Source organism: Cydia splendana, chromosome 25, assembly GCF_910591565.1.
Source record: "Cydia splendana chromosome 25, ilCydSple1.2, whole genome shotgun sequence".
NCBI lineage: Eukaryota > Metazoa > Arthropoda > Insecta > Lepidoptera > Tortricidae > Cydia > Cydia splendana.
In genome coordinates, this window is record NC_085984.1 from 348175 (window position 1) to 361811 (window position 13637).

General features: G+C 37.9%; 1 long non-coding RNA gene across 1 annotated transcript; it reads right to left on the reverse strand.

Annotated features, from left to right (window-relative positions):
• Nucleotides 1-1620: 1620 nt before the first annotated feature.
• LOC134802969 (uncharacterized) lies at nt 1621-6907 on the reverse strand. The gene is made up of 3 exons (XR_010145915.1): nt 6774-6907; nt 1870-1987; nt 1621-1745 (listed from the first exon to the last, which is right to left on the reverse strand). It is a non-coding gene; the product is annotated as an uncharacterized LOC134802969 (long non-coding RNA).
• Between the last annotated feature and the right edge of the window lie 6730 nt (nt 6908-13637).

Here is a 13637-nt window from a genome sequence, read left to right on the forward strand (position 1 = left end):
AATTTTAACCCACTTTTGTATTCATCATTGTTAGCACAATATAGTACATTAGCACGAATTTTAATTCATAATTTTTCTAACAGATGGCGCCAGTAGTAATACAAAGTGTTATTCCTTTATTTTATTTTTTTAGGTTTATAAATTTATATTTTTATGTTTGATAATACATCTAGACATGAATTTAAATTACTATGTTAAATTTCAAACCTAACAGTGCGATAGTTTTTCCGTAAAGTGTACCACAAGAATGCATAGTTTGTCGAATAGTGATTAACAGCGGCGCCCTCTTGACAATGATCATATATTACTTGTCAGGCTTTACAGATTTATAGTCTCCTATTTTCAGTGGCGGATTTGCAGTGTTGGCCGACCTAGGCCCCAGGCCCTGTAGTAACTACTAGCCGCCCCTTTCTCCGCACCCATATAGAGACTGCCGCCCCTAATATCTTGCCGCTCTAGGCCTGGGGGCCTGCTGGGCCTTAGGGCAAATCCACCACTGCCTATTTTCATGTCTTTTGGACCAAGCTGCTCGCTTACAACGGGTCAGCCTATTCCATGTGATATCGGTAGAAATTAAAATCTGGGACACTATTCAACAGTACGGTTTATTGACTTGTAGCACATATGTTGCGGATTATTGACTTGTGATTCATCATGGAACATTAGCAGCGGGGGTGTTTGGGGGCGCCTGCAAATAAACAATAGCAATATGTAGCACGACATACAGTATAACCTATTACGCGAAAAAGCAGGTACTAAACTATGCAGTCATAATACTTAAAGGTATTGTACACGCCTCTCCCGCGCAGTGGCGTAGCTAGGCGTGGGCGAAGTGGGCCGTTGCCCACGGCCTCGCGCCCCAAGGGGAGCTTCGCGCGAGGGCCTTTCGGGCACAGTGAAAGAAAAGGGCCTCGCAGATGTGATTTCGCCCACGCCTAGATTAGTTCACGCTACGCCACTGCCTCCCGGACAGTTACTATTCGCTAGGTGCACGACGGGTGCTGCCCTCATTTTGTGGGCTCTTTTACCTTATGAAGTAAAATTAGTTAAAACTGCTGCCTCTACGAATAATGTGGGACATTCCGTAAGATTACGTGTTTGTGACAATAAGCGCCAGTTTTCCCTCCACCGCCTTTGCACCTTGTCAAATGTATGCTCAGGCGTGGGAGCGATCGTCTAAACTAGTCTAAAGATTCAATATTATATCTAAAGTTCCACCGCTTAGCGTGACTTCCGTTATCGCGAGCGACTAAATATTGAACCGCTTGACTTACGGACTTGCGCAAGTCATGCCAAGCGGTTCGATCTAGCGAATACGCCTTATGTAACCAATGTAATTAACTTAGCGGGCGCCGGCGGCACATGAGGCTAACTCTACGAACGAATGCCCTGTGTCGGGCGGCATACACCAGAGGGGCTACCGCGAAAACCGAAATTCGCAAATTGCGGGGATCTTTCTCTTTTACTCCAATGAAGGCGTAATTAGAGTGACAGAGAAAAATGCCCGCAATTTGCGAACTTCGATTTTCGCGGTTATAGCCCAGGTTCGTGTTGACGCCCTCCCACCTCAAAATGAACGGATGTCCCCCTACTCAGGTATTAGGTAGGTACTCACCAACGACGCCCTGCCGGCACGCGGGTGGCTGGCCGGGCGGCGGGCGGCACACGATGACCCTCTTCTTGCAGGCGGCCGCCGCCAGCGCCAGCCACAGCAGGAGCGCCAGCCGCGCCAGGAGCCATGCGAACTGCGGATACACAATTTAATATTTTAACATACAACTATTAGTCCAATACTTGGGCTAACAGTCCCCGGGGTACTCGTTAGAGTACGTTCCATGAGGTGGATGGCGGGAGGAGGTGGTGACTTACCATTACGGTATGGGATAGGCGGTCACCAGTACTTGGGCTTGCAGCCGCCGGGGCAGCGAGGAGGACGACAGGGTCTCTTGCGGCAGCAAGTGCTGCAGCCGTAGGCTTGGCTGACAATCTGCGGACAAAAGTAAAAACTGTATTTGTAAGAGGACAATCACAATATTCAGACAAGGCTATAACTGCTATAAGTAAGTATTATCTTTTAAGATTAGAAAGAACTCTACAGTAGTAAGCATGTGGTTCTAAATCAGGAACAATATGCGGTAAAATTTCAAAGTACCTACAGTCAAGGAATTTGATTTCTGTACCGTTTCCTACCTTGTCACAATGACAATCAACATAAAAGCCGCTAGAGATTTAAAAATATAATTATTTCATCTTTCATTTATTATCGTACGTATATACAACCCGACCCGGTAAATATATTATCTCACGCAGAGCTTCATAAAATAAAATGAGTCGAAATTTATAAATCCGCTTAGACTTTTTTTGGTATCGTCTTGGGTCGTCCCATTTGTTTTTCGTCAAGTTCTTAAATTAGTCCTATTCTGCTTTCGTCACGCATTCTACATTGAAAGCCACAGACGATTGTGACGAATGTAGAATGGGAGATGGTATCGCTTTTTTTTAATGATATAAAAGGCAAACGAGCAGATGAATCGCCTGACGGTAATTAAATTAGCGTAAATAAACACACGTAGGATGACTCTATATGAACCTTTCCGTTACGGAGCTATTTTCAACTAAAAAACGTGAGCCAAAAATTTTCCCCAATAACGCTGCATCGCCGCTGAGCTAACAGCAAACCTTATTTTTTATAATACTTATAAATAATAAAAATTTCTTCAACATTTAAAAAATTGTTTACATACTATTTTATTTATGTTTTAAATAGTTATTCAAGAACCCCGTGTTCACAGGTGAAGGCCTCCTCCAAAGCCCTCCATGTATCTCGATCCTTGGCCACTTGTATCCAATTTGGCCCGGCAATTTTGGTAACATCATCTTGCCATCCCATAGTGGATCTTCCTTTCCCTCTTTTTCCTAGAGGTCCCTTCCATGACGTTACCCTTACGTATTTAGGTATAATACTTACATAGGTAAAAATACGCTTGTAAATGTGAAAGTAACTCTTGTTTTGTTTATCGATAACAGGTTTGATTTCATTTGGCCAATCTCTTCGTCTTTGCTAGTAAAAGTTCTAGGCCTATCGGTTACATTTGAATGACAATTACCGTCGGAGATATATCCTGAAGGACGGTATGGTCGACATTTGTCGGTCATGCCGCCGTCCCGGAGAGTCGCTCAGGCATATTATCTCCGGTTGTTCTCATCTTGCTAACGGCGAGTACTTGCACAGACATAATCTCGTAGCCAGAATTATTCACCAGCAGCTTGCCCTCCTATACGGCCTTGTGGACCGTGAAGTGCCGTACTACAAGTACTCACTTGCACCATCAGTTCTCGAAAATGGTCGTGCCACGCTCTATTGGGATCGATCTATCATCACTGACAGGACTATTGTAGCCAATAAGCCTGACATCGGGCTGATAGATCGATCGCAGCGCCGGACCGTGCTCGTCGACGTCACCCTCCCCCATGATGAGAATCTCGTCGAGAAGGACAAGTCCAGCAAGTACCTAGACTTGACTCACGAGATAACCGACATGTGGGATGTTGACTCGACGATCATTGTTCCTATAGTCGTGTCAGCGGACGGTCTCATAGCGAAGAGTCTCGACCAACACCTAGAGAGACTCTCGCTGGGTGGTTGGATCAAGGGTCAGATGCAGAAGGAGGTAATTTTGGACACGGCGCGTATAGTACGTCGATTCCTCACTCTGCGGCCCTGACCACCGGCAGCTTGGGCCCTGCCCCTCTGCCGGCGGCACCCTAGGTTAGGTTTTTTATAATGTGTTTATATGTATTTTTTATTGTTCTGTACTTTTGTATTTTACTTTTATATTCATGTTATAAACAACCTAACTTAAGATGAAAAATAAATAAAGGAAATATATAATAAAAAGCCTCTTTATTTTCTTATCAACTACTTACAAACTTATCATTTAGGTATGTAGGGTAGACCGGGGGCAACAGTACCATTTTTTGGATAATGGTTCATGGTTCCTAGTTCAGAATGTATATGAGCTGAACCAAAACTGTACGTACATATGAAATAGTAGGTTATTGATTTACGTATTTTTGAGGGTAATTGTTAATAAACGGTAAGAGTATGGTAGAAAATCCCGTTTTTCGTCAATGATTACTTATGGTACAATTGACCCTTCGTGCGGGTCAATAGTAACATAAATAATTGGAACGTTTATTATATAAAGGTTTATTATTTTAGAGCTTAACTGTAATCAATATTTTCAGTTAAGAATGAGAACATTCAAATACCAATCTAAGTCTAGGATTATTTAGTTTTGAATAATATGACAAAATATTTCTCGTAAATACTTACTTTCATCACTCGAAAACAAAAATGGTCTCTTAGCACCTCCGTTCCGCGTCGTAGCGAGCAGCCGACTGGTGAGCGCGTCCAGACAAGTATTGGGCCTTATCGTGTATACCCACATATTCATATTTCGTTGTAATTGTGAAGATAATAACGATGGTACTATTGCTCCTTGGTACTATTGCCCCCGATCTACCCTACATACCTACTGTTAATTAATTAATAGTGTTAGTTTATTTTAACTAGTAGTTATATATGTTTACTTTTTTATTAACTTATTTTAATTGCTTAGTATAGTTTAATTTAAGTTTAATTTTATATTGATGTATTTAAAAACTAAAAGTGAATAGTAACCCCACTTTATTGGTCCTCCTCCAGTTTGTTCCATTCCTCTCTGTCTTTTGCCTTATTTAGCCATCTTTGACCGGCCGTGGCCGTGGCTACTATGTCGTCGCTCCAAACATATCCTTTGTAAAATCATTCGAAATAAATTCGAAAAAAAAAATTAAACACACTTTAAAAAAATCTCTATATTCTGAAGGACAAGTATTATTTTACCTTTTATATTGTTAAAGATTACAATTTATACATAATGTTTACAAAATACCTTATTAACCACCTCTATAACTGAAATAACCTCTATTCTCACCTCTATTAATGGAACGCTCTGTAAGGCCCCGTTCGCACGGCAGCTTTTTCAACGCGCGTTAAAAAAGCGTTTGAATGACGCAAATGGATAACCATGTATGTATTCACACGAAGGCGGTTTTTAAGCGCGGCGCTTTTTTATCGAGCACTGTTCGATTTTCGGCGTTGAGCGTTGGCGTCAAATTGAATAGAGCATACGGATCTCCGTGTATCTGTTCTCACAAGCGTTAAAAAAGCGCCGGCGCTGCTGTCAGTTGGCTGTCAAGTGTCAATTTTTGGTGTCAATCGTCAAGATTATTATTAGTTTCACCTTAAAAATGTCAACTTATGCTTACAAATTCCTGAAATATTCAAGCTATATTCAAATAATACGTCGTAATAGCAAATAAAGTATGGCTTTGCTGAGATGCGTACGTGACAGTACGACTCACAAGTGATTTTTAAGCGTTCGTATGAACACAAATATTGGAAACGGTAAAAAAGCGCCAACGTCGGGTTTTAACGCAACGCTTTTTAAGCTGTCGTGCGAATGGGGCCTAAATGAGACGGAAATTTATTTATACCTGGCTAACTGAGACCCTGGTTAAGTGGAATAAGGTCACTGTGGCGAAGTCCGGCATACTTTATTTTTTTTTGTCTTTGGAGTGATCTAGTTCCGTTAATTATTCACCTATGTTACTGCTTGTAATCGCATACGATGAAGAATTTAATAATTAATAGTTAAGCCTTAGTGACAGATCATTTCAAGCACAAATTAAGCAAAAACAATGGCATTTTTTAAAATTCGGCGAGTAGACGGACTTCCCGTGCAGTTTAAGGGAAGTCCGTCTAGTTATGATATCAGCCAATCTATGGGTGCGTATATGTTCGTAGTCAAATTCCTAAAAAGAACGGATCAAGACAATGAAAAGTGTATTTTAAACTTGTTAATATACGGTTCAGATTCGAAATAAACACCATTTTTCTAAAACAAAGGCAAGTCCGGTATATACTACCAAAATGGGGTGGTAAACCTTTTTTGGTAAATAGTTAAACATAATTATTTTTTTGATTTCCGAAATAAAAGATCAATAGTAATTTTCAAATGAATTTTAATCGTTTCTTTTAATTTACTGAGATCAAAATTTAATAAAGTAACATCATGCGCAAAGTTAGGAGGATTTTTTGATACCTTATCAAATCGTTATAATATTAAAGTCGCAAAAACAGTTGGTAATCTCTGATTTAACGAAAGTCCGGCATATGACGGACTTGCCTTGAACATAATAGACGGACTTTCCAACTTAGTCAAATTTTAATATGATAAATTGTGGAACGTATAATTACAAAACTAAGCTAATTTCTGATATTTTAAAAATAGAATAAAGACAACTGGTTCTTATGCTACCTACGTAGTTACTTTCTGATGCACAATCTTTTCAAAAACTATTTTTAACAATTTTTTTTCGAACGGCTGTCGCACTATGACTTCGAGTTCAAAACACGAAATTACTTGTTGAGGTGGATTGCTCTGAAGTTGGTTGTCACAGCGCCATCTGTTTTACAGTGACGGAACTAGCGCGAAACACTGGTTAATCGACTGGACTCCAAAGTCGCATACGCCTTCAAATTCAAAAGTTATAACGTGTTGACGGACTTGCCTTGTAGACGGACTTGCCCACAGTGACCTTACCTCTTTAAGTGAGACAAATTTGCTTGCCCCTCGAGTTCCCACTTATCCAGGTTTCACTGTATACCTATATACTTACCTACGTCAACACTTTAGTATGCACATACGAAAGTAAAAAAAACTTACTTCGAAGAGTATGAAGAGTAGCCACCAGAGCAGGAGCCCCGACCGATTCATCTTGCTGCCGTTTTACCTGTGCTGGTTCATTTTCCGGTTTTTATTTACGGTGAAAATTTGGAGGATTCAGCCCGCGGGCTTGATGGCCAAAATTCTTTTGTTTTGATGTCACTACAGAAGATACTTGAAGGATAGGTTGAATTTCTTGACAGCGACCGGTAGCCAGTAAGAACTGAGATTTGTAAAAAGTTTTTAATGGTCTGGTTTATAAAGAGGTTTAGCTGCTTTATACTTTTATTATAGGTATAAGTGTTGTTTGATAAATAAATAAGTAAAATACTTATAAAGGAATCTTAGGATCCAATTTGTCGTGCGGTAGGTATACCTAGGTACTAACGCTTAGAGCCGAAGCTGAAGGCCTACTGGCCTACGCCTACCGCGAACCACGTGTTGCATCTCTGTAGCACTTGTAAATTTGTACGTAAGTGTGACAGAGAGGCAACACGTCAAACGTGGTTCGCGGTAGGCCCTCTTTGATGTAGTTTGGACTTTTTGGACTTAATAAAAAAACAGACTTATTCATTTGTTATATTTTCTTAATGACGTACGTGAATGCCAAGGAAACTCGATAGAGTTAAACCAAGATAAAGTCTGCAACGATTATGATTGCACATGCAGTGCAAGTGTTATTTTAAACGTCAAACTTCTATGAAATAATGACGTAGGTAGAGTCTGGCTACTGAAATATTACACAAATGTTTGGCGGGAAATTCAAAAAATCTTGGGCTGGTCACACTTTGTGTAGTAGGAATTATAGTTTTGATACTAGAAAATATTTTTGATTTTCTATGCACACGTAAGGTACCTGAGGATATAAGTTAAATATACGTTGACGTGCATTCAAAGTCAGCTCGCATAATTTCTACCACTATGTAAAGTACAGTCAACGATAATAACATATGTTAACACTTTCTCACCATATACCATTGTAACAAGGCGAAAAATGAAATGTAGTTTAAATAAGACCTAGCTCGATAATACCGTAATATTAATCCATCACTAAAAAAATACGTAAGTACTATGCTAAATATGCCAAATGCTAAGTATCAAAATATTTATAGAGCACCAACCTCCTAATTTGTTTACATTTGTTTTGGACTTGTAAACATTGCAGTTTTTCGTTATACAACGCTACACGTCGACTTCGCACATTGTCGTAATTATTTAAGAGCTTAAATAATAGTTTGCGAACCTCACTCAGTACAGACATTATTAATCTTATTTAAAATAAACCACTTATAAACCGCAAACAATTTGAATAAATGACATAAATTGACAACTGACTTTTAGCTTTTTTTTTAATCATAGACAATTAGTGATACAACAACGAAATATCTGTCAACAATTTTTGGCTAGCCAGACTCTATAATATAATACTTTCACTGCGTGTTAGATCGGGATCTCTAGAAGAGTGTCGTATGCATAATTGTTAGACCGCAGTATGACTTTGGCCCCAATTTCACCACGGTGACAGGTGCGACAATTGTAAAACATCACTGTTGCCGACGTCACAGGCATCCATGGGCTACGGTTACCGCTTACCATCGGGCGGGCCGTATTCCTGTTTGCCACCATCATTGTATTATTTAAAAAAACTTTATTATATCGGAAAAAAACAGATATTTCTCTTGCTAAGTTTATGACAATTGTCACAAGAAACACGAAAATTGTCACGAAATTCAGACATATAACTCATGCCTGTCAAGAATTACCTACAATTCTTCTAAATCTTGACAATTGTCAGAAACTTCGCAAGAGAAGTATCTGTTTTTTTCCGATATAATAAAGTTTTTTTAATTAATACAATGATGGTGGCAAACAGGAATACGGCCCGCCCGATGGTAAGTGGTAACCGTAGCCCATGGATGCCTGTTACGTCAGCAACAATGATTTTACAATTGTCGCACCTGTCACCGATGTGAAATTGGGGCCTGATCCATGTAGTAGGGCTCCTAGGCTACAAGAAACCTGATGTTGCCGGGCTGAAAAGTGGTGATGTTCCCCCCACCACCCCCTTGAAAATCCCCTATAAAATGTTCATAGTCTTCGAGATTCTAATGGTTTTAATTTATTTTTAATAACTTATTCGTGTTAAAATAAGCTGCTATAACATATACCGTGATATATAGAATAGTTTGACGGAGCTGTTTTTGACGGCCGAGGCTTAGCGAGGTCATCAAGTAATACATTTTAGGAGCAGTTCAAAGATGGACTAGTATAATAATGTTCACACTACAGGGAAGTTAAATCTATATTGGATAGTTTTTATTGAATATACAGGTAACGAAATGATGATAAAAACCATACAGATTAACCTTTTTGTAAGTTTTTCAAATAATTTCTTCTGGTCTAATACTGTTTATACGACGTTATTATAATATAATAAAAAAGTCGAAAATGTACCTAAGTGTAGAAATTTAAATGATGTCATACATTCTAATGTGAATGTAAAGGGCTGCTATTTAACTGATCACCAGATTTAGTAAAATTTAATACCAAAAAAATCTATTTTACCACCCTAAAATAATGAATGATCACCAAAATTATAACACCATTTTAATGTGAAATGATTACCAATTTTATTACATTTTACTATCCTTTTAAAGGAAATGACACCAAACTAATCATTATTAACCCAAAAATAGTAAATGATTACCAAATTTCAAACCCCATTTTAATGTGAAATGATAACCAATTTTTTACATCTTGCTATCGTATTAAAAAAAATGACACCAAAATAATCATTATAAACCCAAAAATAGTAAATGACCACCAAAATTAGAACTCCATTTTAATGTAAAATTATAACCAAATTTTTAAATCTTGATATCATATTAAAGCAAATGACTCCAAAATAATCATTGTAAACCCAAAAATAGTAAATGACCACCAAAATTTAATTAAAAATGTGCATGATCGTTATCCTATTAAATTAATTAATCCACTTCGTCACCTTTTTCTAGTAGCATTTTATTTCTGTAACAGTCGCAGTTCTTACCTAACGTAACCCACTTTTCTAGTAGCATTTCTTTTCTGCAAGGTTCGCAGTTCAAACCTAACCTAACCCACTTTTCTAGTAGCTTTCGTTTCTGTAAGGGGCGCAGTTCAAACCTAACCTAACCCACTTTTCTAGCAGCATTTCTTTTCTGTAACAGTCGCAGTTCTAACCTAACCTAATCGACTTTTCTAGTAGCATTTCTTTTCTGTAACAGTCGCAGTTCTAACCTAACCTAACCCACTTTTCCAGTAGCATTTCTTTTCTGTAAGGGTCGCAGTTCAAACCTAACCTATCCCACTTTTCTAGTAGCATTTCTTTTCTGTAAGGGTCGCAGTTCAAACCTAACCTAACCCACTTTTCTAGTAGCATTTCTTTTCTGTAAGGGTCGCAGTTCAAACCTAACCTAACCCATTTTTCTAGTAGCATTTGTTTTCTGTAAGGGTCGCAGTTCAAACCTAACCTAACCCACTTTTCTGATAGCAGTTTGGTTCTGTATGGGGCGCAGTTCAAACCTAACCTAACCCACTTTTATAGTAGCATTTCGTTTCTAGAAGAATGATTATTTTGGGGTCATTTGCTTTAATAGGATAGCAAACCTAACCCACTTTTCTAGTAGCATTTCGTTTCTGTATGGGTCGCAGTTCAAACCTAACCTAACCCACTTTTCTAGTAGCATTTCGTATCTGTATGGGTAACAGTTGAAACTTAACCTAGCCCACTTTTTTAGTAGCATTTCGGTTCTGTGAGGATCGCAGTTCTAACCTAACCTAACCCACTTTTATAGTAGCATTTCGTTTCTGTAAAGGTCGCAGTTCAAACCTAACCTAACCTACTTTTCTAGTACCATTTCGTTTCTGTAAGGGTCGCAGTGCTAACCTAACCCACTTAACTGATAGCAGTTTGACTTACTTTTCTAGTAGCATAACGAAAAGCTACTAGAAAAGTAGATTAGGTAAGGTAGGTATGCGGTGCGGGGTACGGGGGGTTGAGCGGGAGGGGCTAGTAATTTTGGCATCAGTTTACTTTATTTCGTAATATGTATACATTTTTTGGTAATCATAGTGGTTTATTTAGGTGAAAATATCGCATTAATTTGGTCTTCAATATTTGGTGATCATTAATGATTTTTGGTGATCATTCAATATATTTGGTATTTGAATACAATTTGAAGTGCAGTCGTAATTAAAATGGTGGTACTTTTGTATTTTTAGGCCTTATTTTTTTGGTGTTCAGTATTTTTTTTTGGTAAGCATGATTTTTTTATTTAGGGTACCAAAGTATTTTTTGGTGGTCATTATATTTGTAGCCAATGTAAAGGTTTACATAATAGATGGCATGTCACTTGTACATCAAATACAACTCAAAAGTTTTAGTACCTAGTTTTGGAGATTTTCAGCGTCGTTTTTCAAAAAAATTATGACATTGTCCCAGGATTCCGTAACACGATTAGACGTTGTATTTGACCGATATTTAATAAATTAATAAAAAAACTTAAACGTAATTATGAAAAAGAGCTATTAAGTAAATCTTCTAAAAACAATAAATTGCTGTGGAAAAATATAAAAAATATTACATACACTAATAAAAATAATAGCACAAATTCTGAACTCCTTCATATAAAATCAACTCCTACTGCCTCTGCAAATTACATCAATCGCTACTTCTCCAATATAGGAAAGCAGCTTGCGACAAATATTAATCCGGATAAAACTGTACAACAAACATACCTTCTAAACCTTCAGTCTCAACCCAACTCCTTTATACTGTCCCATACTGACCACGATGAAGTACAATCCGTAATATCGAGCCTTAAGAACAATAGTGCACCAGGCTGGGATAATATCTCAAATAAATTTCTTAAGCTTGCAAAGTCAGTGGTGATCCCAATAATTACCCATTTAGTAAATATTTGTTTTGACAAAGGAATTTTTCCAGCTCCACTTAAACAATCAATCATTACACCAGTTTATAAAAATGGTGACAGAGACGATGTCAATAACTACAGACCCATATCTGTTTTACCAGCAATTTCCAAAATATTAGAGAAGTTATTGAATACCAGATTACTGAAGTACTTAAATAAATTAAACTTATTTTCCCCATCTCAATACGGCTTCAGACCTGGAAAATCTACTGAAGATGCTGTACCTATCTGCTCTAACTTCACTAATAGTTGACCATCTTGACAATGGATCGAAATGTATGTCTGTGTATTTAGATATCAAAAAGGCCTTTGACACCGTCTCTGTCCCCATATTGTTACACAAGTTGGAAAGAATGGGGATAAGAGATATTCCGTTTCGTCTTCTCCAGGACTATTTAACAAATAGGAAACAGAGGGTGAAATTGGGTGACTCCAGTTGTACCAGTGAAGACGAAGACGTGACGTATGGTGTACCACAAGGATCTGTGCTTGGTCCAACGCTATTCCTAATCTATATCAATGACTTGTGTGACTTAAAGATCCCCCACGCAGATATATTTTCGTACGCAGACGACACCGCCATCGTCTTCACTGGGTCTTCATGGGAAGATGTTCAGAAATTTACGGAGACTGGACTTGAAACTATTAATGAATGGCTTAAGAACAATATCCTTACGTCAAATACTGCCAAAACAAATTATATATGTCATAGTATATACAGCAATACACAACCTGTTAATAGTTTTGACATTAAAATACATAGCTGTTGTAAGAATGTACTGAACTGCTCCCAGCAAACCTGTCCCACTATACTAAAAGTTGATAGCACCAAATATCTGGGTGTTTTTGTGGATCGGGGACTGTCCTGGTACCAACATCTCGAATATGTTATATTACGTTTACGAAAGCTTAATTGGATTTTTAAAAATTTAAGACATGTGGTGCCAAGAAGCGTTCCGGGCCTAAATGGCCACAGTAGAGACCTTTTAAAAGAAATCTACACATCGTTGGTTCAGTCTGTGTTAACCTATTGTTTGCCTGTTTGGGGTGGCGCTGCTAAGACTCGCTTTATAGACGTAGAGAGAGCCCAGCGTAGTCTTCTCAAAATTATGTACTTTAAGAGGATGTGGTTCTCAACTGATAAACTATATCAAATGTGTAAGTTGCTTACTGTTAGAAAACTATATATACTAACCTCTGTTCTAAGAAAGCATAAAACCACAACTTTTGATCGCAATCTCTTGACAAGACGGAGGAAAGATATTGCCATGCACCTACCTAAAACCAACACCACTTTTGCTAATAGGCAATATAATAAACGTTCTTCGCACCTATACAATATTTTAAACAAAGCACTAGATATATACCCAAAGCTACAATACGATGTTAAAAATAAGGTAGTAAATTGGTTAGTAGATAAAAATTACGATCAGGTGGAAGACTTGCTAGGTTATGTAGCCTAGCCAAGCCGCACAAGTACACACACTCACACACATACACACACACACACACATACACACACACACACACACACACACACACACATAATAATTAAGTATATGATAGTATAATACTAAATAAATTGTAAATTAGATATGGAAGAGCGGTGCCTCCCAGCACAGGTTATTTTGTAAATAACTTACAGGGAGACACCAGCCATTGGTAAAAATATGTAATGGTTTTTAATGAAATAAAGAATTTTGTTTTGTTTTTTTTGTTTTGATATCATGATATATCTATCAAGTTTCTAGAATCTAGATTACGAAATAAAGGCCTCAGTTCGAAACAAGTATTAATTAGCAGTCCTTCAACCAAAATACCTGCGGATTGCAGAGATTCTTTGTGAGCGCTGAAAATAAGTTGCAACTTGTAAAATTTCTTTGCTCTCATG